This window comes from Loxodonta africana, chromosome 24 (assembly GCF_030014295.1).
Source record: "Loxodonta africana isolate mLoxAfr1 chromosome 24, mLoxAfr1.hap2, whole genome shotgun sequence".
Lineage (NCBI taxonomy): Eukaryota > Metazoa > Chordata > Mammalia > Proboscidea > Elephantidae > Loxodonta > Loxodonta africana.
In genome coordinates this window covers 61,327,219-61,349,202 of record NC_087365.1, presented here as the reverse complement: position 1 = coordinate 61,349,202, position 21,984 = coordinate 61,327,219, and the positions used below count along the sequence as shown (strand labels likewise).

At 50.6% G+C, this 21,984-nt stretch overlaps 1 protein-coding gene across 1 annotated transcript in view; it reads right to left on the bottom strand.

The window, feature by feature from the left end:
* CDH4 (cadherin 4) overlaps nt 1-21,984 on the bottom strand; it is a 710,466-nt gene that overhangs the window by 373,626 nt on the left and 314,856 nt on the right. The gene's annotated exons all lie outside the window — the stretch shown is intronic.

Here is a 21,984-nt window from a genome sequence, read left to right as displayed (position 1 = left end):
CATTGAGCTTCCCGAGTCCTGGTCTGTGCCGGCCCCACTGCAGGTGTCGGGGAGCCACAGGCATGAGCGAGGCGCAGGGGGGTCGATGTCGGAAGATGCACGGGCAGGACTGGACAGAGAGCAAGGGATGGGGCGTGCGGAATCTGAGGGGTTCTCTGCCCTTTCTCTACCTGGAATGCCGCCCACCGGCAACAGGCTGCAGGTGGGATCACCTCCCCTTGGCTGCTCTGGACTCTGGGTACAGCAGGGCGGAGGGATGAGCCCACCCAGTGGCTCCGAAGGAGAAGGCCCTGGTTATTTACTTCTGTAAAGATTAAAAAAAAAAAAAAAACCAAAATGGAGCCCTGGTGGCACAGCGGTTAAGAGCTGGGCTGTTTACCAAAAGGTTGATAGTCTGAATTGAACCAGTTGCTCCTTGGGAACCCTACGGGGCACTTCTACTCTGTCACATGGGGTCACTGTGAGTGGTATTACAGCTTACAATACCCTACGGGCAGTTCTACTCTGTCACATGGGGTCGCTGTGAGTGGTATCACAACCTACGATACCCTACGGGGCAGTTCTACTCTGTCACGTGGGGTCGCTGTGAGTGGTATCACAACCTACGATACCCTACAGGGCAGTTCTACTCTGTCACGTGGGGTCGCTGTGAGTGGTATCACAACCTACGATACCCTACGGGGCAGTTCTACTCTGTCACGTGGGGTCGCTGTGAGTGGTATCACAACCTACGATACCCTACGGGGCAGTTCTACTCTGTCACGTGGGGTCGCTGTGAGTGGTATCACAACCTACGATATCCTACGGGGCAGTTCTACTCTGTCACGTGGGGTCGCTGTGAGTGGTATCACAACCTACGATATCCTACGGGGCAGTTCTACTCTGTCACGTGGGGTCGCTGTGAGTGGTATCACAACCTACGATACCCTACGGGGCACTTCTACTCTGTCACGTGGGGTCGCTGTGAGTGGTATCACAACCTACAATACCCTACGGGGCAGTTCTACTCTGTCACGTGGGGTCGCTGTGAGTGGTATCACAACCTACAATACCCTACGGGGCAGTTCTACTCTGTCACATGGCGTAGCTATGAATTGAAAATCAATGTGGTGGCACCCAACAACAGCAAGAAGGAAGGAGGTGGTGTGGAGGGTGAGAGCCGGGGGAGGGTGGTGCTGAGCATTGTGGATGTCCCTGTATAAGCAGATCTACTTGATTTCCAGGCACACAGAGAACAGTGCTCCTTGGTTCCTGTTGTTGATTGAAGTGTGTCCCCAAACATTGGTGTTGAAGTTCTGACCGTGTACCTGGAGACGACCTTTTCTGAAAATAGGGTCTTTGTAGCCGTAATTACCCCATGCTGGTGTAGGATCCTAACCACAGCTGAGCGATGTCCTTATAAAAAGAGTGGGGTGACCCAGAGATGCACACAGGCTGGGTCCCAACCCCGGCTGAGTGATGTCCTTATAAGAAGGGGGGGAGGGCCAGAGACGCACATAGGGAGAACGGCACGTGCCAAATGATGCGCAGAATGGACTGATATGGCCACAAGCCCCAAGGATCACCAAGGACTGCCAATAGCCACGAAGGGCTGCAGGAGAGGCACGGGGCGGATTCTCCCTCAGAGCCTCGGAAGAAACCAACACTGTCAACACCTTGATTTCTGACTTCTGGCCCTCCGAATGGGGAGAGAATAAATGTCTGTTGCTTTAAGTTGCCTAAAAAAACCAAACCAAACCCACTGCCATGGAGTTGATTCCAACTCACAGTGACCTTATAGGACAGAGTAGAACTGCCCCATAGGGTTTCCAAGGCTGTAATCCTTATGGAAGCAGATTGCCACATCTTTCTTCTGCAGAGCGGCTGGTGGGTTTGAACTGCTGACCTTTGGGTTAGCAGCTGAGGGCTTAACCACTGCGCCATCAGGCTCCTTCCTGCTTTAAGTCACGCAGTGTGTGACAGTCTGCAGCAGCAGCCCTAGGCAGCTTGTGGACGGGATGGAGCAAACTAAGGCCGGCCAGACCAGAAGGGACCTGCCGGGAAACTGAGGGAAGAGGGGTGCCCACTGAATGCCTTGGGATAAATGGATCTGCCAGTTCTCCCGGCAGACATTGGTGTCTGTTATTGGACACTTGGCCACTCCACAGACACCAGTGTGAAGCCACCTCCTTAGCTGAGTGCTCAGTCTGGGCATCTGGTGCTGTTACTTTGCACTAAATTAAGAATTGAGAGAGGAATCCCTGGATGGCCCAAAGGGTTAAGCGCTTGACCACTAGCCGAAAGGTTGGTGGTTCAGACCCACCCAGAGACGTCTCGAAAGAAAGGCCTGACGACTTGCTTCTGAAAGGTCACAGCCTTGAAAACTCTATGGAGTGGTTCTACTCTGCACACGTGGGGTCGCCAGGAGCTGGAACCAGCTCGACGGCAGCTAATAACACAGGAAGTTCTCTCAACAGCCCGGAAGCCCAGAAGAGGCTCCAAGACGTGGGGTGGGGCGGGCTCCCTGTCGTTTCGACGAGCTGGTGTGTCATCGTCTTCACAGCCCTGCAGCCAGGTTGGTTTGACCCAGTGGAGAGCCGGTGGTAGTTACCAGGGGCGCGAGCACCGCCTCGGAGGGCCGGGAAGAACAGGCAGGACTGGTTGGACGCGTTGGCCCCTCTGACGACGCTGTGATGTCTCGGACGCTCGAGGCCGGGCTCTTTCAGAACCTAACTCCTAGCCGTGCTGGCTTCTGCCTCGTGAGGTTCCTTTTCAACCTCGCCTTTGAAAGGCCCAGCTTGCGACTCCCACACAGTGCCTGCCTTTGAGTCTGCACAGACAGGAGGCGGTGGGTTTAAAAAGTGTGCTGGGAAAATGCCTGCTCTGTGGAGGGGGTCGGGGGGTGCCTGGGACTGTACAGCAGGGACAGATCACCCCGCCAGCAAGGTAAGCATGGGCTGATTGTGCTTATTCACTCATCTGTACTGATCAATTTCGCAATTCCACTGCGCTCCGTTTACATCAGATGTGGTGAAACCCATGTGAAATTGTTCACTACGGATGCTCTGGTAAGCAAGGTGAGCATTGTGCTTACCTTGCCTATTAGGTAATCTGCCCCCGCTGTATGGCGCCCGCTGCTGCCTCTCCAAGCTGCTGCATGGACATTTAAAGACAGAACAGGGGATTTCTTCCGGGTTTGTGTTTTATTTTTAGAGCGGCGGGAGGCAGCAGGGAAACCTTGGTGGCGTAGTGGTTAAGCGCTACGGCTGCTAACCAAAAGGTCGGCAGTTTGAATCCACCAGGCACTCCTTGGAAACTCTATGGGGCAGCTCTGCTCTGTCCTATAGGGTCGCCATGAGTCGGAATCGGGCACAGGAGGCAGCAGGTGAAGGACGCGGTGAAGATCTGCCTGTTGTGTGCAGGGGTGAGGCTTCCCCTTGCTCCCCTCCTCCCTCCCGGGATGCCTGCCTCCTGGACCTCCTGCTGAGACTGCTGCCTTGAGAATACCCTTGGCCACCTTCTCGGGGAATTCAGCATCGCGCTGTACGGCCACGGGCACAGGTGCCTGGGAAGTACCCAGCGACGACTGTGAGCTGAAAAAGCACCAGAAGTGACCACTCAATGCAGGGCTGCAAGTCGCAGGCCTCTCACAGCACGAAGAAAAAGTATCTTAACAACTCCTCTTCACACGCCTCCATGTTAGCGGGCAGTTCCTGGGTGGCACAAACTGTTGAGTGCTCAGCTACTTATCAAAAGATTGGCAGCTCAGACCCGCCCAGAGGCGCCTTGGAAGACAGGCCTGGTGATCTGCTTCTGAGAGGTCACGGCCTTGCAAACCCTATGGAGCAGCTCTGCTCTGCACACCTGGGGTCACCAGGAGTTGGAATCCACTTGATAGCAACTGACGGCAATGTGTTCCGTGTGTGACAAAGGTGGTTTGGGAAAGGAAGGGAAATGCTCAAAAGTGGTAGAGATCCAAACCTCGGGCTTCAGGGCCCTCCCAGGATTCCTGAGGCCTTATACAGGCAGGGCAGGCTCACCAGGCAGCTCCAGAGCGCCTCACCCCACACTCCAGCTCTGCTGAAGGGTCTGCAGAGAGGGAGGGAGCTGAGCTTGGGGTTCAGCTGGTTCCAGGGAGGCCACAGCATCACTCATTCATTCATTCATTCACATTCATCCGTCGAGTATCACTCATTCATGTTCACCTATGTTCAGCATCACTCATTCATGTTCACCTATGTTGAACATCACTCATTTGTGTTCATCTATGTTGAGCATCACTCATTCACTATCACTCATTCACTCATTCATGTTCATCTATGTTGAGCATCATTCATTCACTCATTCATGTTCACCTATGTTGAGCATCACGCACTCATTCGTGTTCACCTATGTTGAGCGCCATTCATTCATTCATGCTTATCTATGTTGAGCATCACTCATTCACTCATTCATGTTCATCTACGTTGAGCATCACTCATTCATTCATGTTCACCTACGTTGAACATCACTTATTTACTCATTCATGTTCATCCATGTTGAGCATCACTCATTCACTCATTCATTTATATTCATCTATGTTGACCATCACTCATTCATGTTCATCTATGTGGAACACACCTACCACTCTTGGACATGAAACACACGATGGACAAGCAGGAAAGTGGAAGCATAGACTGTGGAGTTCTTTGGAGGCAGGAGTCCCCCAAAGAGGTTAAGAGTGCCTCCATCTTTCAGAATAGTGGCCAGAAGGGATCCGTTTCCCACCTTTCCACCCTAGCGCTTCTGATCCAGAGGAGGGCAACGTGAAAGAAGGCAGTGGCACTGATGGCCAAGGGCTGAGCTAGTGGAAGTTCTTCCTAAAGGGCCCTGAGACCCCACGCCAGGGACCAGCACCCTCGCAGCCACACGAGCCATGCTCAGAGGGCTCTGTCGTTAGCATCTTAAAACCCTTTATGGCTTCTGAACAAGGAGCCTCGCACTTTTGGCTAGCACGAGGCCCCGAATCAGGTAGCTGGCTCTGACTGGCACTTAACTCATCTGTAAGCACACTTAAAAGGTTCTCTGGGCAACTAGAAGGCGATTTTTTTTTTCAAAGCGTGATATTATTACCAGTATTCTAAATGCAAGGAGCCCTAGTGGCATAACGGTTAAGCACTCAGCTGCTAACCAGAAGGTTAGTGGTTAGAACCTACCCAGCAGCTCCCCAGGAGAAAGACCTGGTGATCCGCTTCTGTAAAAAATACAGCCTAGGAAGCCTTGTGGAGCAGCTGGGCTCTGTCACGTGGGGTCAGTGTGAGGCGCAGAGCTGCCGGATGGGAGAAGACCATCAACCTTTTGGTTAGCAGTCGAGTTCTTAACCACTGCACCACGGGGCTCCTTGTTTGGTGTCTAAGTGCCAATAATCTGCTGGTGAGATGAGGTCATGCTTCTGAGCCTTGACTTCCGCGTCCGTGAAATGGAAATAATTATCATTGACCCCAGGGTCAGGAGGTTTCTGGGAGATCAACTGTAGTGACGGCTTCAGCCCTGGAGGAAACAGCTTCAAGGGCAGATGCTCCATATGAATAAGTCTCTGAGTATTTATGTTAAGTGGGAGGGTGGAATTAATGCATATTATTGTCTCTTCTGGGTGGCATGGTGGTTCCGTGGTGGAATTCTCACCTTCCCTGCAGGAGACCTGGGTTCAATTCCAGCCAATGCACCTCAGGTGAAGCCACCACCAGATGAAGGCTTGCGTGTTGCTCATGCTGACAGGTTTCGGCAGCGCTTCCAGGCTAAGATGGACTAGGAAGAAAGGCCTGGCGATCTACTTCTGAAAATCAGCCAAAGAAAACCCCATGGATCCCCACATTCCGATCCTGTTGTGCATGGGATTGCTATGAGCTGGCCGACACCAGGGCAGCCACAAGATCAGCAAGATGGTCACCGTCTGCCCTGGCCACACCGGAGGTTGCCACCAGGGGCCACATGCTTTCTCCACTGCGAGCCCCCCTGGGGAGACTAGCAGGGGTGCACGTTTAGAGAAATGTCCACAAAGAAACAAAACCTGGTGAGTGCGGATGCAGAGGGGCTTCTGTAACTCAAGGTCCTCGCTGACGCTGACCCTGACGTTGACCCTGACGCTGACCCTGACGCTGACCCTGACGCTGACCCTGATGCTGAAGATACAACCGGAACAAAACCGGATCCCCTCCTCCTGCCACCTCTGCAAACAGCCAGCCTGGTGGCTTGGGCTGATTCCCTGCCTTCGGTCGGATTCACGAGTCTGCGATTTTACCAGTTAAAAAAACATGCATTAAATATAGAACACACACTCCAAGCCACATGTAGTCATGGAAACCAGGCAAATGCAAAGCAATTATCTTTGCTTTGTCTCTTCCACCAAACCATGCACTGGATGACCACCTCTCATCCCAGCCAGCTACGGTCCCAGCTCCTCAGCTAAGTCAGACAGTGCCACGTCTGCCTTGAAATATTAGAGCAAGTGGGAAATGAGGGGAAAAATGGAACAATCTAAATAATAGTTTAAGCCACAAAGTAATATTTCTATAGTGTAGAGCAAATAGAATTTTGCAGAATGCACAGAACGAATGCCTCTGAAAATCAATATTTCCAGCTGGATGTGCAAATTAAACGATGAGATCCGAGGAGGAGATTAAAACAACGATTTAGGGTAGAAACGGAGCTGTATTATCTCATGCCTGCATACTGCTGAATATGTTAATGGAACAAATGTGTTAGCGTTCAGTCAATTCATCTCCCGAAACTGGAGAAGACGGGGAATCCTATCAGAACAACGCGAATGGCAAGAAACACCTCTTCAAACGTGCTGTGGATGGAAGGATGACGTGGCCAGGTATGTATTTGGGAGTTGGGGTGTCTAGGTGTTCCTCATGGCTCTTCAAGGTCTCAGAGTCAATCTTTCAGAAGCATTCTCATTGCAGGTCATACGTCCCTGTCTAATGCTCCCAGAAGACCTCCCTTCCCTCCAGCAAAAAGGGGTAATTAGGCCTTGTGCCTGCATGATCTGCAGAACCCGGAGCTCTCACAGTTAGCTCCTGCTCCCATCCTCACCCTATTTATTCCCTTTGAAGAGTGGGAGACTGCCCCGGCCCCAAGAGATGCTGCTCAGTAATGCACAAGGAGGCGGCAGCTGATGGCCCAGCACACGGAGCAGCCCTAATGGCAGAGGAAGGGAGCCCGAGAGGTCTCTGATGAAGAGGGGAACTGGTGGAGTATCAGGCCTGTCCTGGCCCTGGCCAGGGGTCTGACATGAGCACCGGGGCATCAAGCCTCCGGTGGGTGTCACACATGGCCCCTTCCTCTCAGGCTACTCTGCTCTCCCCACGCCCCTAGGACACCCATATTTTCAATAAGGACCGGAGTCAGAGCACAGCTTATTCAACCCCTTTGCCTGGGATGCTCAGGTGCGTGGGTGGTGCATCTATGAACAGCTGTGCTGCCTGGTGGACTCGGGGGCATGCCCCTCGCCCTCTGCCTTCGGTAGACACTACAGCCCCACCAGGTGTCTCACCTCTCCCTGCACTGCAGCCTCACCTGCTCACTGGCCCCCAGCTCTGTGCTGCCATCAGCCCTGTCTTGGCATCCTTGGCTGCTAGGTCGTCTTCGCTGCTGTGGATCCCTCCTTTCCCCTAACAGCTCACTATCCTTGAGCTCAGGGACCTTGTGTTGCCCCTGCTGGTGTCCGGCCTCTGGCTGTGCCCTCTGAGCGTTCTCTCCCTGGCAGCTCCCTCTCTGCTCTCTCCAGTGTCCTAACCCCGAAGCTGCACCCCCGCCCCCACTCCACAACCCCCTAGGCAGCAAGGACGGAACACTGGGAATGCCCACACCGCCTTTTCCTCTCGACAGGGAAACGCCACCGTCCCCACCGCCAGCGGTACCCTCCTCTGCTCCCTCATGCACTCCTTGGCGGAGCCACCCCCACACCCTCCAGCTGCCACTGGATCTGCCCCCTCACGGTGACCCCATCTGTGGCAGAGTGGGACCGCGCTCCACGGGGTGGGACCACGCTCCACGGGGTAGGACTGCGCTCCACAGGGTTTTCAGGGGCTGATTTTTCAGAAGCAGATTGCCAGGACTTTCTTCTAAGGCACCTCTGGGTGGACTCAAACCTCCAACCTTTTAGTTAACAGCCGAGCATCTTAACTATCTGTGCCACCAGGGACTCCATTTCCTCCCCCCTTCTCTCTCTGCAGGGCAGTGGCCTGCTGGGGACCTTCACCCGCCCTCACGTCCTCACCCTACTTACTCCCTGTGGACGGAGGTCAGTTGTTTTCACGTGTTCATCTTGTGTTTTCCTGCTGTATCTTTTGTCTACTTTTCCATTTTTTTTTTTTCTGTTGAGTGGCCTTTTTCTTATTGGCCTGTAGTACAGCACAGCTCTTTCTGGAGACAGGCTGCCTTTGACATGAGGGCTGGGAAGGTGCAGTTCTAGGGATCTCTGAGCTCCAAATCCAGAGAACACCTGGCCTAGACTACCTGTCTCATTGTAGTACCTGCTCCCCATGCTGATCAAGGCACACAACACATCAGAACCTTGAATGGGATCTCTTTACACGTGAAGACCAGGAAAGAGCAGGGTGGCTCAGGAGGTGGTGCGGTCAGCAGAGTCCTGTTCTGGGGATCCAGCTGCCTCTGTTGGGGCCGTCTCCGCGGTGACTCAGGGCCGTGCACAGGACACAGTGGGTAGGTAACGGACCCTGTGGCTGGCTTTGGTTTTGTTCTCATTCATTTTTATCAGCATCTTCTTCCAGGGTGGCAGTGTGCCGAGCGCTGGAAGCAGGTGCCACTTCTGGGAAGCTACTGGGCACTTTTACAGCTGCAGATCCTGGCCAGGTTGAAGCCCCCTCGAGCTCCCCACATGAGCAGTACAGAAGATAAGAACAAACTTTAAAATCCTGGATAATCCTGGCTTTAGTAACGAGCAGTTTTATCTAAACCTTGCTTTTAAACTTGTGCGTCCCCAACCGACATCGGCAGAAGAGAGCTTCCTCACCCATTTTCCGTCTGCCTCTGAGAGCCTTAACCCCTGGGCTCGGCAGTCAGGCCGGGCGGCTCATCTCCCACCTCATCTCAAAACCATCACTGGTTTCCACAAGCTTGGACTCAATCAGCTGCTGTCTGCCAGCCAGAGCGGGATTAAGGCATGTGAGGTCCCTAAGCACTGATAATCTGTGGTGCCCCCACTCTGCTTACTCACACATTTGAACGTGATATGTGAGATAGATATATACATATATGCACACACATATACATATGTATACACACACACATATATATGCGTATCCCTGATGGAACTTCTTTTTAAATGTGACTATAATACTACGTACACTGATTTGAATTACTTTAGCAAACACCTTTACAACAGGCATTAGGTGCCAGACATTGTTCTAGCACTTCAAGACTAATTCATTACACCCATTTTACAGATGGGAAAACTGAGGCAAGAGAAGGTCACTCAGCCAGGGTCATCCAGAGTCCCCTTACTGTGCCTTTTTCCCTACCCCGAAAACCACCCAGGACTCCTGCGTTTCAAGGAATTCCACCCAGTTCTAACCTCTTTTTCTCTTGCCTGCATGTACAGGGGCCTGGACTCCCCTCACCTCCTTTCAATGACCCATAAACCTGGATATCAATTGGCCTGACAGCAGTGATGGCGGAGCAGGCGGCTCTGTCAGACACGTGTTCAGCACCTCCCAGATGAACAGCGCTGGCTGTGAGCCGTGGATACTACAAGAGGAAAAAGTTACAAGATGCCCATACTATTTGTCTGTACCTGTTGGCTCAAGCTGACAGCAGCCCTCCCTCTCCTGGTTCCCAGGCTGTACTCCTGGCTTGTGGGCCCTGCCCCCTGCATCCCACATCCAAGATTTGGGGGTACAGATCCATCTCTTTCATGATATAAACACTTCCAATGTATCCTCCTTCCAGCCAGAGCATCCTAATTGCTAGCCCGTGTTTGGAGAGCCTGCCGCGCCTTCCCCTTGATCATCCTTGCTGTCTTGCTCTGGAGCCTCTCCGGTTATGATAGATCTTTCTGGAAGTGCCAGAGTAAGGAACTTCTTTGCCAGGCCCCAGCTGTGAGGGTTCCGGCTAGTAAATCACTGCATCTCTCTGGCACAGCCTTGGTATTCACTCGGCTTCACTCTTGCACGTGCAGCGTTAATCACCACCCGAGAACCCCAAATTAGGCTGGAGAAAGATTCTAAGGAAGGGCCTTCTGGGAGCAACATTTATAACAAGTAAAGATGAAAAATAATGCTTATGGATACATTCCGCCCAGCACACATTTCTCTTAAAAAAAGAATCAAGAGGAAGAACAAGAAGTTCTGAAATGGAGCACAAATTCCCAAGGAATCGTGATATGGATTTCCTACAGATGGATTCTGTGTCGTGCTAGCGCACATTTGTATGAAATTACAAAAACCAATATTCGCCCCGGGATTGTGCAATAAATAGAATTTATTAAAGTGCTTGTGAAGCGCCTCTAGTGAGAAATTCATCTTTGATGCAGATTTTAATAAGGATTATATAATCATAACGAGACTATAATAAAACAGCATCACCTGAATAATCCACGTTATTACATTTTATTATGAGTTCCCATTTATTACAATTCACTGTATATTTAAAACATATGTAAATGATGCAATATAAAATACATTAGAAATAAGAATTACGGTATACATCTATGCAAATTTATCTTCCTGATATCTAAGGTCTCTAGACTCCTGGGGTTTGCACAATCAAAAAGGATCTCAGTAGAAGGTTTAAATGTGGCTTTGGGTCTTAGGAATCAATCACGAATGTCTTGCTGTGAAAATGGCCATTTCCTTCCTGTGGATATGAAATCTAAAGTCTACAGGCTGAAATCTTGATCAGGAATAAAATATTCTCACTAGCCTAACACTGGAAATGTCACCCGGACATGCTTCTTACTTTGGCCTGTAGAGGAAACTGTACTAAAAGTCTAATTCCCTGCCGTAGGGAAGTTCAATATATGGACCCAAATGTAATCTTTCATAATAAAGGATCAGAAGCATGTGTCTTGGGAAAAAAAAGAAAAAAAAAACCAGCCTCAATTAACTCTCTAAATACACTGCAGAGCAACAAGACGAGGCGGAGCAGATGGAGCTCGGGTTGCCTCACTGTCTCCTGACGATGCTTCTAGCTTTGTTTTTAGGTGACTTCTAGACATCAGTGGTAGCCCAGGACTATTTCCTGCCTCAGTGCCCACGGCTGTGGCCTCCTCTTCCCTCCCCACCGGGTCCTTATGCATCCCTGGCCACTGTATAGTTCCCTAGGTGGTGCGAATGGTTTGTGCTCCACCACTAGCCTGAGGTTGGCAGCTGGCACTCCAGCAGGGGTACCACGGATAAAAGGCCTGGCGATCAGTTCCCGTAAAGATGACCGCTAAGACAGCCCTACAGGGCAGTTCCACTCTGTGACACATGGGGTCGCCTTGAGTCAGAGTCATCTCCATGACAACAGATTTGGCACTGAGTTTAAGCTTCTGTTTTCATTTTTGTTGCTGTTATTTTTCGGATGTGCCCTGTTCCCATCTAATCAGTAACACCCTTGAGAGGAGGAACTGGGTGAGCCACTGTGCTCTCTCAAACCCAGAGTAAAGCCTGTAGCTTGTCTGAAATTTCTGATGGCACTAACAGTATAGCATCACTCTCTCCAGAAGTTGAAGTGCTGCCAATAAAAGCAAAATGAGGAAAGGAGGGGTTTGGCGAGCCAGGCTCTGGCTAACAGATGCTCCCCTGCCTAATTCCATCACCGTGATAGAATCTCACGTCATAGTGGCACGGCACGCGGGCTGCCGGGGACAAGATACAAATGCCTCGTAAGGGCGGGACCTGGGGAACCACGGTGACATCACATCCAAGCTCTCACTCATCAGAGACATCCGGGGCAGCTCTCTCCCTGCTCTTGAACAGAAACGTGCAGAGCAGACCTGCGATTTCCAAACTACAAGGGACACCGAGTAGGAAGCTGGCAGGTGGAACAGGTTCCCTCCTTCCTTATCATCCCACCATCTTCTGAGAAGGTGGTCACAGCTCTCTGCGTCAGAAGTGCGGACTACATGCTTACAAAAAAAAAAAAAAAACGTATTATTGGAAAAAACAAAGGCTGCATAGGTGGAGCTCAGAGCATTTTTAGGGCAGGGAAACCATTCTGTATGACACTGTAATGGTGGCCACATGACATTATGCACTTGTCAAAACCCACAGACTCTGCAACACGGAGAGTGAGCCTCGGGGAAACTGTGGCTTTAGTGAGCAATAATGCATCCGTGCTGGTTCACCCACCGTCACGAATGCACCACAGGAGGGCAAGGCGTTCATCACGGCAGCAACTGTGAGCAAGGCACGAAGGGCATACGGGACGCCCTGTGATTTCCACACAGTTTTTCCCTAAACCTAAACCTAAACTGCGCCAAACAAAACAAACAGGCACCATGGAGTTAACTCTGACTCACGGCCACCCCATGTGTGTCAGAGTGGAACTGCGCCCCACAGGGTTTTCAGTGGCTGATTTTTCTGAAGTAGAACACCAGGCCTGTCCTCTCGGGCGCCTCGGATGGACTCGAACCTTGAACCTTTCATTACTAGCTCAGCACATGAACTGTTTGCACCGCCTAGGGACTCTGCTCCTAAAAATAAAGTCTATTAAAAAAACGTAGCGGTTACTTTTGTGGTGATATAATGACTTTGAAGGAGGATCAGGTGGGCATCTGGGGTGCCGGTTCTGTTGCTGTGACTCTCTTGTAGATATTCAGAGGGGCACCCCTGCGGTTTGTTCACTTTTCTGCATGCATGTTACAGCTCATGAAAAGTTCTAGAAGGTTAGCAAGTAAATTAAAAGCTTTTGAAATACCATGAAGCCAAAACGGCCCCCTCTGAGCACCCAGGATGGCCCGGGGCATGATTCTCCACCACCAGGCTGTCCCTGTCTGGTGGCAGAGCGCTTGACAAATCAAACTTGAGTCAATTTTCAAAGAGCTTTCTGAAGGAACGTAATTAGATTAAACGTAACATTTGTTAATTTTTCAGTTGCTCATTAAAATTGACATGTCATTTGATTTTGACAGCAACCTTTTTATCTTGATGTAAGGCTGTGGGCTCTTTCTGAAATAAAGCTATATTTAGGAAGTTCTGAAATATGACAACTGAGATAATGAAGCTGAAACCACTCTCTCCATCATTCCTATCTAACAATCACAGGATAGCTTTCTCCATAAAATTAATAACAAGGAAAAACAACCGGGGATGTGGTCTTTATTTAACCTTTCAAAAAGATGAATCCCTCACTAAAGGGAAAACCCCAGTTCCTGCAAGGCATTCACGACACAAGTGAACGGAGTCTGTCTCATAAGCAGTACCTGAGAATTCTGACCATGGGCACAGGCGTTTGAGAGAGGCCTGAGCTTCCTTCAGTTCCTGCGAACATGCTTAGCTGCCAATTGAAAGGTTGGAGGTTCAAGTCCACCCAGAGGCACCTCGGAAGAAAGGCCTGGCCAACTACTTCCGAAAAACCAGCATTAAAAGCCCTGTGCAGCACAGTTCCACTGTGACAATCATGGGGTCACCATGAGTTGAAGTCAGCCTAACAGCAGCTGTTCTGCTGTTTTTAGTGTTTCCTTCAGCACCAAGAAAACCTTCCTAGGCTATCGGCTGATTCAGAACCTAAGTGGGTCATGTTTATTCCTATAAAGAGAGGGAGAAGCATCCTCCCAGATCCCATCATCTCTTTTTCAGTGTGGGCTTGTGAAATCTTAGAACACAACCACCTGGGTGATGATCTGCAGGTAGGAGAGAGGTGGGATGCACCGTGCAAACCACGCCCCGCTGGCCCTCTCTTTTCCAGTGTTCTCCAGCCCCGTCTCTGAAACAGCTATGGATACTCTTCCAAACAGCACAGCTCCGGCACCTCAGTTCCCGTCCTCATCTCTGATATTCCATCCTGGGTGTCCAGTCACCAGAAACTTTCATCTGAGTTAAATTATATGGGGGAAGCCTTGAACAAATGGGCAATAGGATGCAGCCTGGGAATTCATCCCCTGTGAGGTCTGGCAAAGGTATTATTTGTGCTTAATAACAACAGAGCTATCATTCAGAAAACGACCCCCCTAAATCACTTCTGACCTGGAAATGAAGAGCTGGCATTGAAACCCGCCTTCGAGTCCAATGCAGATTTCAACGTGCGCGTTAGACAGCGGGATTGGTTTTTAACGGAAGACACTGGGGGCGGGGAGGGTCCGGGGAAGAGCGGCTTTTGTACGTGAGATTCTGCTTTCTTTTTGTCAAAGGGCAGGTCAGGGACTTTGTTGTTCAAGAAATCTGTCTGTGATGGTTTTATGTAGTGAATGAGAACTGAATGTTATGAATACGTGTTATTTTAATTTGAATTTTCACCTAGTTTAAGACTCATCAGAAGTTGCTAAGTGACTGCAGAGGGTTCCCGAGTACTCTTCACCCAGCTTCCCCCAAAGACAGCACCTAAAGTAACCAAAGTCCATTCCGGAAACCAGGAAGCCAGTTGGCACGACACGGTGAACTCAGTCACACAGTCCGTCTGGCTGTCGCCGATTTCACACGTGCTCTTTAAAAGGGATACTTAGTTGACTCCCTATTCTGAAGCTATTCCTCTAGCCAGGAGGCATTTCCAGTGGAAATGTGGCCTTTTCACAACAACATTCTTATCACCACAGCAGCATAAACAGAAAGCAGCACAACTGATGACAACAAGCTACTGAATTCTAGTGTCCTCTTCCTCGTGGGTCTAACAAGTGGCCCCACTAAGAAGAACCAGGTCCCTGTTTAGGTCACGGCTGCAGTGTCTTTGGGAAGCCCTGCGGCCCATAACTGCAAGGCACATAGCCCGCTTTCTCTGTCACTTCAGGGAACAAATCCCAGACTTTCTCTTTCTTCTGGGTGTGGGTCCCTGCAGCAGGGTGGGGCTGCACGGCCTGGGGAGGGTGCCTGTTCAGGGCCAAGCTGATCTGCGGGGTAGAAAGCCCACAGAGGTTTCTCAGTGGGGCTGCCAGTCCCCAGCCTCCCAGTCCTCCCCACCTGTCTCCACAGAGCTTCTTCCCCTCTTGAAAACAAAGCATTGGATTCTGGCCCTGCTGCCTGCTCCGCGGGGAGCTGAGAGCTTCAAGATTGTGGCTACTAGGTTCTGGAAACAAGCTGAATCACATCATTTACAAATTTTAACCAAGGAATCGCTTTATGCTGTCTCTTCCCTGTGCCCCATGGTCTCCACATACCCCCAGCCTCCCATGCTCAGGTGTCAGCCCTCGGGGTCTTCCTGAGATACAGCAGAGCAGAGACACCTTCTCTGAGCTCCTGTAGCCCTTTAGCCTCTTGACACTTTTCACCCCTGAAATGAAATGAATCCAAACTCAGCAGGATTTACCAGAGGTACTGGGGGAAAAGAAAAAAGAACTCAGTGTGTGCACGTGTGAGTGGGCGTGTGTGCGCGTGGCATGTGTATGTATGTGTGTGCATGCATGTGCGAGAGCATGTATGTGTATATGTGCATGCATGCGTGTACATGTGTATGTATGCACGTGTGCATATATGTCTATGCATGTGTGCGGGTACATGTATGTGTGTGAGAGTGTAGGTGCGTGCATGTGGGTGCGTGCATGTGTGTGACTGTGTGTATGTGTGTGTGTGTGTGTGTCCATCCCCTCTGCACCAGGTGTGGAGGGCACTCTGGGCTGGCCACTTCTCCAGGTGCACCACCTAGTTCACGTAGACCTGACAGCATTCTCCTCACTGGTCCATTGTCTAAAAGCTGGAATTTTCTGTCTCTCTGTCAGCATCTGTTCAAGCGCAGAGTCAAAGATAACACATCTTTGTCTGTTATATTCATGTGCTCTGATTATTCCAACCCTGCATCTCTGAGCCAGATAAATATCAACGCCGCGTCCTGCTAAATGTGCACAGGGATGCTTCCTTGTTCTGGCTAAAGAACTGGGCTCTTTCTGTCCTCCCCGGCTCTTGGTGAAAGGGAAACCCCTGCCCGTAGCGTCACCTGGGGCAGACGCACTGACCACTCACAAGCCTCCCTGTTCAGTGGTTCTCAACCAGGGGTGGTTCCCCCGTCCCAGTGATATCTGGCAACACTGGAGACATATTTTATTGCCACAGCTAGTGGGCCCTGTTGGCATCTGGTGGGTCAAGGTCAGGAATGGTGCTAAACACCCTACAGTACACAGGACAGCCCCTGCGCCCCCCACAGAATTACCTGGTCCCAAATGTCATTAGCACCAAGGTTGAGAACCCCTGGTTTTATATTAGTCTTTGAATCTCACAAGCAACAGTTCTTATGTTCAGGTATTATATGCTCTTATAAGTACTTTTATAAAACTTTCATATATATATGAATATATGTACATATATACACGCATATACATATATACACACATATACATATATATGCGTATATATGTATATGTGTGTAGTCGGAATCGACTCGACAGCACTGGGTCTGGGTACACATATATATTTATGTATGGCAGTGATGAGGGGAGTGTCAGGGACGAGAAGGAAATCAGGGAACAAGTATTTTTCCTGAAATATTTCATAATATCTAAATATTAATCCAATTTCTTTCCTATTTTTCCATTGAAATACTCTGGAGTATGGAGGGTGTAACCCGTTGCCATTGGATTGATTCTGACTCAGTGGCCCTGCAGGACAGAGTAGAGCTGCCCCAGAGGTTTCCAGGGCTATGATCTTTATGGGAGCAGATTGTCAGCTCCTACTCCCCCGGAGCAGCTGGTAGGTTTGAACCGCTGACCTTTCTGTTACCAGCCAAGGTCTTACCCATTGTGCCACCAGGGCCCCCTGGGAGGGGTGTAGATTTTGGTTGTTTGTTTTTCCTGTCCTAGTTACCAGGTACTCACGAAGCGTGACTCAGCTGGGTTCCTCGCCCCACGTGCCCCATGAAAGGACTGGATTTAATTAATTTATCAGTGTTTTTCTTTGTTCCAGTTCGAGTTCAATTAGTTGGATTAAACGACATAATGGATATGAAAAAGCTTTGAGAAAAGCTTAAAGCACTCCACAATCTTAAGTGTCATCATCGGAACCATGGAAAACAATTGACCCAATTAGAATTGTGCTATGTTTGCAGGGCAAGTAAAACAGACCCGAGTTTGCACCACGCCTCGATGTTTACAAATCACTCACACGACATCGGTACATTACAAGCAGCCAAGGGCTGAGCCGTACGCACGCTGCCAGGTCTGTAAAGGCAGCCCGCTTAGAAATCCAAGCCAAAAGTAGCTTCGTTTTTCTTCGATAGGGAGGTGTAATGGAGTTAATCAGACGACGTGTCCCCTTTAGATGAGATACTCCGAGCCAAGTGGCTATTTTGTTTTGGCAAATCTCCAACAATAGCTCTTAGCTCTTGTCGTTTGTCATTTTTTTCAATATTGTTGTTGTTAGTTGCCATCGAGTTGGCTCCAGCTCACGGTAGCCCCCTGTACAGCAGAATGAAACACTGTCTGGTCCTGCACCCTCTTCACGATCGTTGCTCTGCTCGAGTCCGCTGTTGCAGCCGGGGTGCATCCCGAGTGCCTTCCAGCCCAGGAGGCCCATCTTCCAGATCGCTTTCTGTTAGTCCGCAGGGTTTTCATTGGCTAATGTTTGGAAGTAGATCACCAGCCTTTTCCTCCTAGTCTGTATTAGTCTGAAAGCTCAGCTGAAACCTGTGCACCAGGTAACCTTGCTGGTATTTGAAATACCTGTGGCATAGCTACCAGCATCACAGCAACATGAAAGCTGCCGTAGTACAGCAAACTCACAGACCAGTGGCGGTGGGACTGACTCGGGGGCAACCGATATGGGTTTTTTTGAATATTTAATATGAAGCCTCTGGGCAGTGCAAACAGTTAATACGCTCAGCTGCTAATGTTGAAGTTCTGCGTTCACCCAGAGGTGCCTTGGAAGAAAGGCCTGGAAACCTACTTCTGAAAACTTAGCCGCTGAAAACCCCAGTGGAGCACAGCTCTACTCTGACACACATGAGGTCACCGTGAATCAGAGAGGACTTGATGGCAACTTTTTAAAATTGAGTGGGGCTGAGGAAAGATCAGAAGTACAGACAGAAGTCACCCTGGGCTACTTGTTCTCGTTCTGAGGCGCCATGGCTGGCAGGGTCAGCCTACCTGACTGCAGACGGCACGTTCTGGACGTGGCACAGCTGCACAGGTGCCCCTGCATTCGCAGCTCTGTGGGTTTTTTTGGATGGTGCCAGCCCATGTCTGTAGTAAGTATCTGACGAATCAGTCGGCTGGGACAACTCAAAAACTGAAGGGAGAGAGGGGGCGCTGGGGGAGGTAATAAGGCCACACGGGCACCTGGATGGTTAATTTGTGTTTCTACGGCGGACGACAACTACAACAAGGTGAAGGGGCTGCACTCCCTGGCTCCCACCGGCAGCTGCATGGCGCCCGAGCCTCCTGGGGCTTGCTCGATGGAGGGGCAGAATGAATCAATTAATAAAAACAAATTGCCTTTTACCAAGTTAAATAAAAGCGAATATAAATGAAGCCACTGTGTGTATGGCAGATTTATGCCTGCGATAACCGTTCCATTCCAAGATGGAAACGTTTTAATGGGATATTAAAAAAGATCAAATTAGACTTTAATGAGTGTGACACCCGGTGTCGGGAACAGCTCTGAACCTCCTTCCTGACTCAGTGCCACCTGCGTCAACCTTTCAGCTGCTGACAGGTCCCTGAGAGGAAGCCTGCAGGCCCAGCAGAAGCCACGCCCCACGCCGGCCCCCGGCCTCCAGCTTTCCTTGCAGCACCGGCAGGGCTCCACTGCCCATCCGGGCACTTCACTAGCCCCTTTTGTTTTCTCACTAGTTTGATTACAGTCCTATTTCCAAGAAGACTGAGAGCTTCTTCTGGTTGCTGTTGCTGCTGTAGAGTTGATTCCAACCCATCGCGACCCCATGTGAAACAGCAGACCTACCCCAGAGGCTCCGAGGGAGAAAGACCTGGGGATCTACCCCCGGAAAGATGACCACCTAGGAAACCCTATGGGGCAGAGTTCCTGTTACATGGGGTCACTGTGAGTCAGGATCGACTTGATGGCAATTTTTTTTTTTTTTTAATGGGATCTATTTATATTCCCACCAGCAATGGCACCTAGCCTTCCAGGGAGAGGGAACAGGTGGCTCAGCAGGTATGTGGGTACATCTGAAAGTGGGACCCCTGGTAATGCACGTTGGTCATGTCGGAGGGTGGGATCACTAGGCCTTTCAGATGGAGCCCCTGTAACTTCAGGGGCTTGAGAACCATTGAGAACCATGTCCTTATTAACATCCTTGTGGAAACAGAATGGTGATGCTTAGCATACAAGAGCAGACACAATAAATACAGGTCCTTGGCCAAAAGGGCTTTGTAAAGAATGACAAGCACCCCTGCCACTGCCACCCTCACATCCTCAAGTGCAGCAAGCACAAACTCCCTCTGGGTGGTTATCCAGGGGCACGGACCCCGAAGCCCCCCGGAAACCCCCGCGGCCCCCCGAGGCCGCAAATGCCAGGCACAGGGGTGGAAACGCTAGGAATCAACTGCTACCAGTTTTGAAGGGGTCTTGAATGTGCCCAAAGTTCATGAATGGTTGTTGAAGGCTTGTTGAAGGCAGTTTTAGAAGAGAGAGAACAAATATTCACCCACGGACGTGTCACAGGATCTGCATGGCAGCACCATGGCCTCAAGTTCCCCAAATGCCCAGCAACAGGCAAATGGGCAAATGGAGCGGGGTATCTTTCACCAGCGGATTACTCCACAGACAACTGGATGGAGAAGCGGCAACTACGCCCAACGACTTGGGCGGATCTCACAAACATCAGGTTGCGCGCTTACTGTGTGTTCATTTTCAGTGTGTGTTCCATACTCTGGAGCCCTGGTGGCGCAGTGGTTAGGAGCTCGGCTACTAACCAAAAGGTTTATTCCCTCCTGTAGGGTCGTTATGAGTCGGAATTGATGAGACAGCAATGGGTTTGTTTTTAATGCTATACCCTGGTGGCTTAGTGGTTAAGATTTTGGCTGCTAAACAAAAGATCAGCTGTTAGAATCCACCAGCTGCTTCTTAGAAACCCTATGGGGCAGTTCTACTCTGTCCTATAGGGTTGCTATGAGTCAAAATCGAAGTGACAGCAATGTTTTTTGTTTTAACCTCAGTAAATTATAACGAAAAGCCCGTGTTACAAAAACAGGACTCGTTGCAGGAACTGACAGGGTGCTGATCCTTAGAGCTCCCTACTTGGACCCAGGCCAAGGCAGTGAGGACGAGGACACGGGCCTCCGTGACCCTAAGGGGCTGTGTGGACAGCAGTGCCATCTCCTAACAAGGGGCCGAGTGTGGGTGCTGGGCTCGCTCTGTGGCCCAGGGCATAGGGCCTGGTTATTTTTAGTGACCACCTTGGGCAAGGCAGTACTCTGACATTTCACCCTATTCTGGCTCGCAGCACTGTATCACTACAATCACTCCGGGCTCTCCAAGGCTCTGATATTTTGCTTTAAAATAGCTTAGCTGCTGAGCTTCTGGCCTAACGACCTTGTCAATTGTTTTCCACATCGCAGTGACTCCGAGGACACAGGGTTGAGAAGAAGGGAGCGCAGGCCTTTTATTCCCAGTTAGCATTTAGCTTTTTCTTTTTTTTTTGCTAACACCAATGGTATCTTTCCCCCTATTACGTTTCCTATTTGGATTGTGGTCCTGGCTCAGCCTCTGTGTCTCAGTTTCCCAACTTATAAAATGGAAGTCGGAATCGGTCTGCCTCACGGGGGTGGGGGGTTTGTGACGTGTGGAGGGGACACACATAAAGGGCTCCACGATGGCAGCTGTCGTTACAGCACTGTTACCACAGCCGACTTTGGAATGATGGTGTTGGCACAGTGGAGCGGGAGATGGGCACTCTGAATGGATTGCTCAGGTCAGAAAGAGCGTGTGCAGGTCTCCTGGCCTGACCCTGACCCTGATGTAGAGAACCCAGGGCAGGAACCTATGGTGGCTGCATTCACTTTCCAGCTCATAATCCTCAGAAGTTGCTGGAAGAGCTGACTTTCAACCTCTGCGATGGGGGTGCTACACGATGCAAGAATCACCACCCAGGAACGGGGATGCTGACTGCAGAGTCATGTTAGGAAGCGATCTGGAGCCTGGCTGATGAGGGTAAGGGAGGATCTGCACTTCACCCAGGGGCCGCCCAGCTACAACCCCAGACTGCAGGAGAGCGACAGGAGGGCAATTTGTATGAAAACCGGACAAGCAAAGCTGGAAGCGGCAGCTTCTGAGAGAGAGGGAGGGAGGGAGACAGGGAGGCACACACAGGAAGAGAGGCAGAGAGGAAACAGCAGAGAGAGAGAGACAGAGGAGAGAAAGAACTAGACACAAAGGGAGACAGAGGGGATGGCAGAGAGAGAGAGGACTAGACAGAAGGAGAGACAGAGAGGGAAAGGAAGAGAGAGAGAGAGAAATAGTAAAAGGGAGAGAGACAGAGAGAGAGGCGAGCGCGAGCGAGCGAGCACGCCTGCCGTTAGAGTAGCTTTCCGATAAGAACAACAGGGGCCGGACGCAATGACTCTGTCTTATCTGTTACTGCAGAATCAGGCTTCTTCCCGGGCATAGTTACAAGAGAGGCAGTGACCCACAGCGGGCGCCTGACTGCGGCTCTGAGCCAGAAGAATGGCTGTCCATATGCTCCTAGAATTTTGGTGCAAAGTGACACCACCACCTTGAGGGAACACACAGCTCAATTACACCTGCATGGAAGACACCTGGGACAGAGAGGGCAAGAGAAACCTAACTCCCGCTGTCAGCATCTATAGCTCAGGTGGGGAGGGCGAGAACCTCCTGCCGACCAGCTGGCCATCACCCTGCAGCCATAAGTCCCCGGCTCACCATGTCGGCTGGAAACCCACAGCCTAAGCTCATTAGCAGA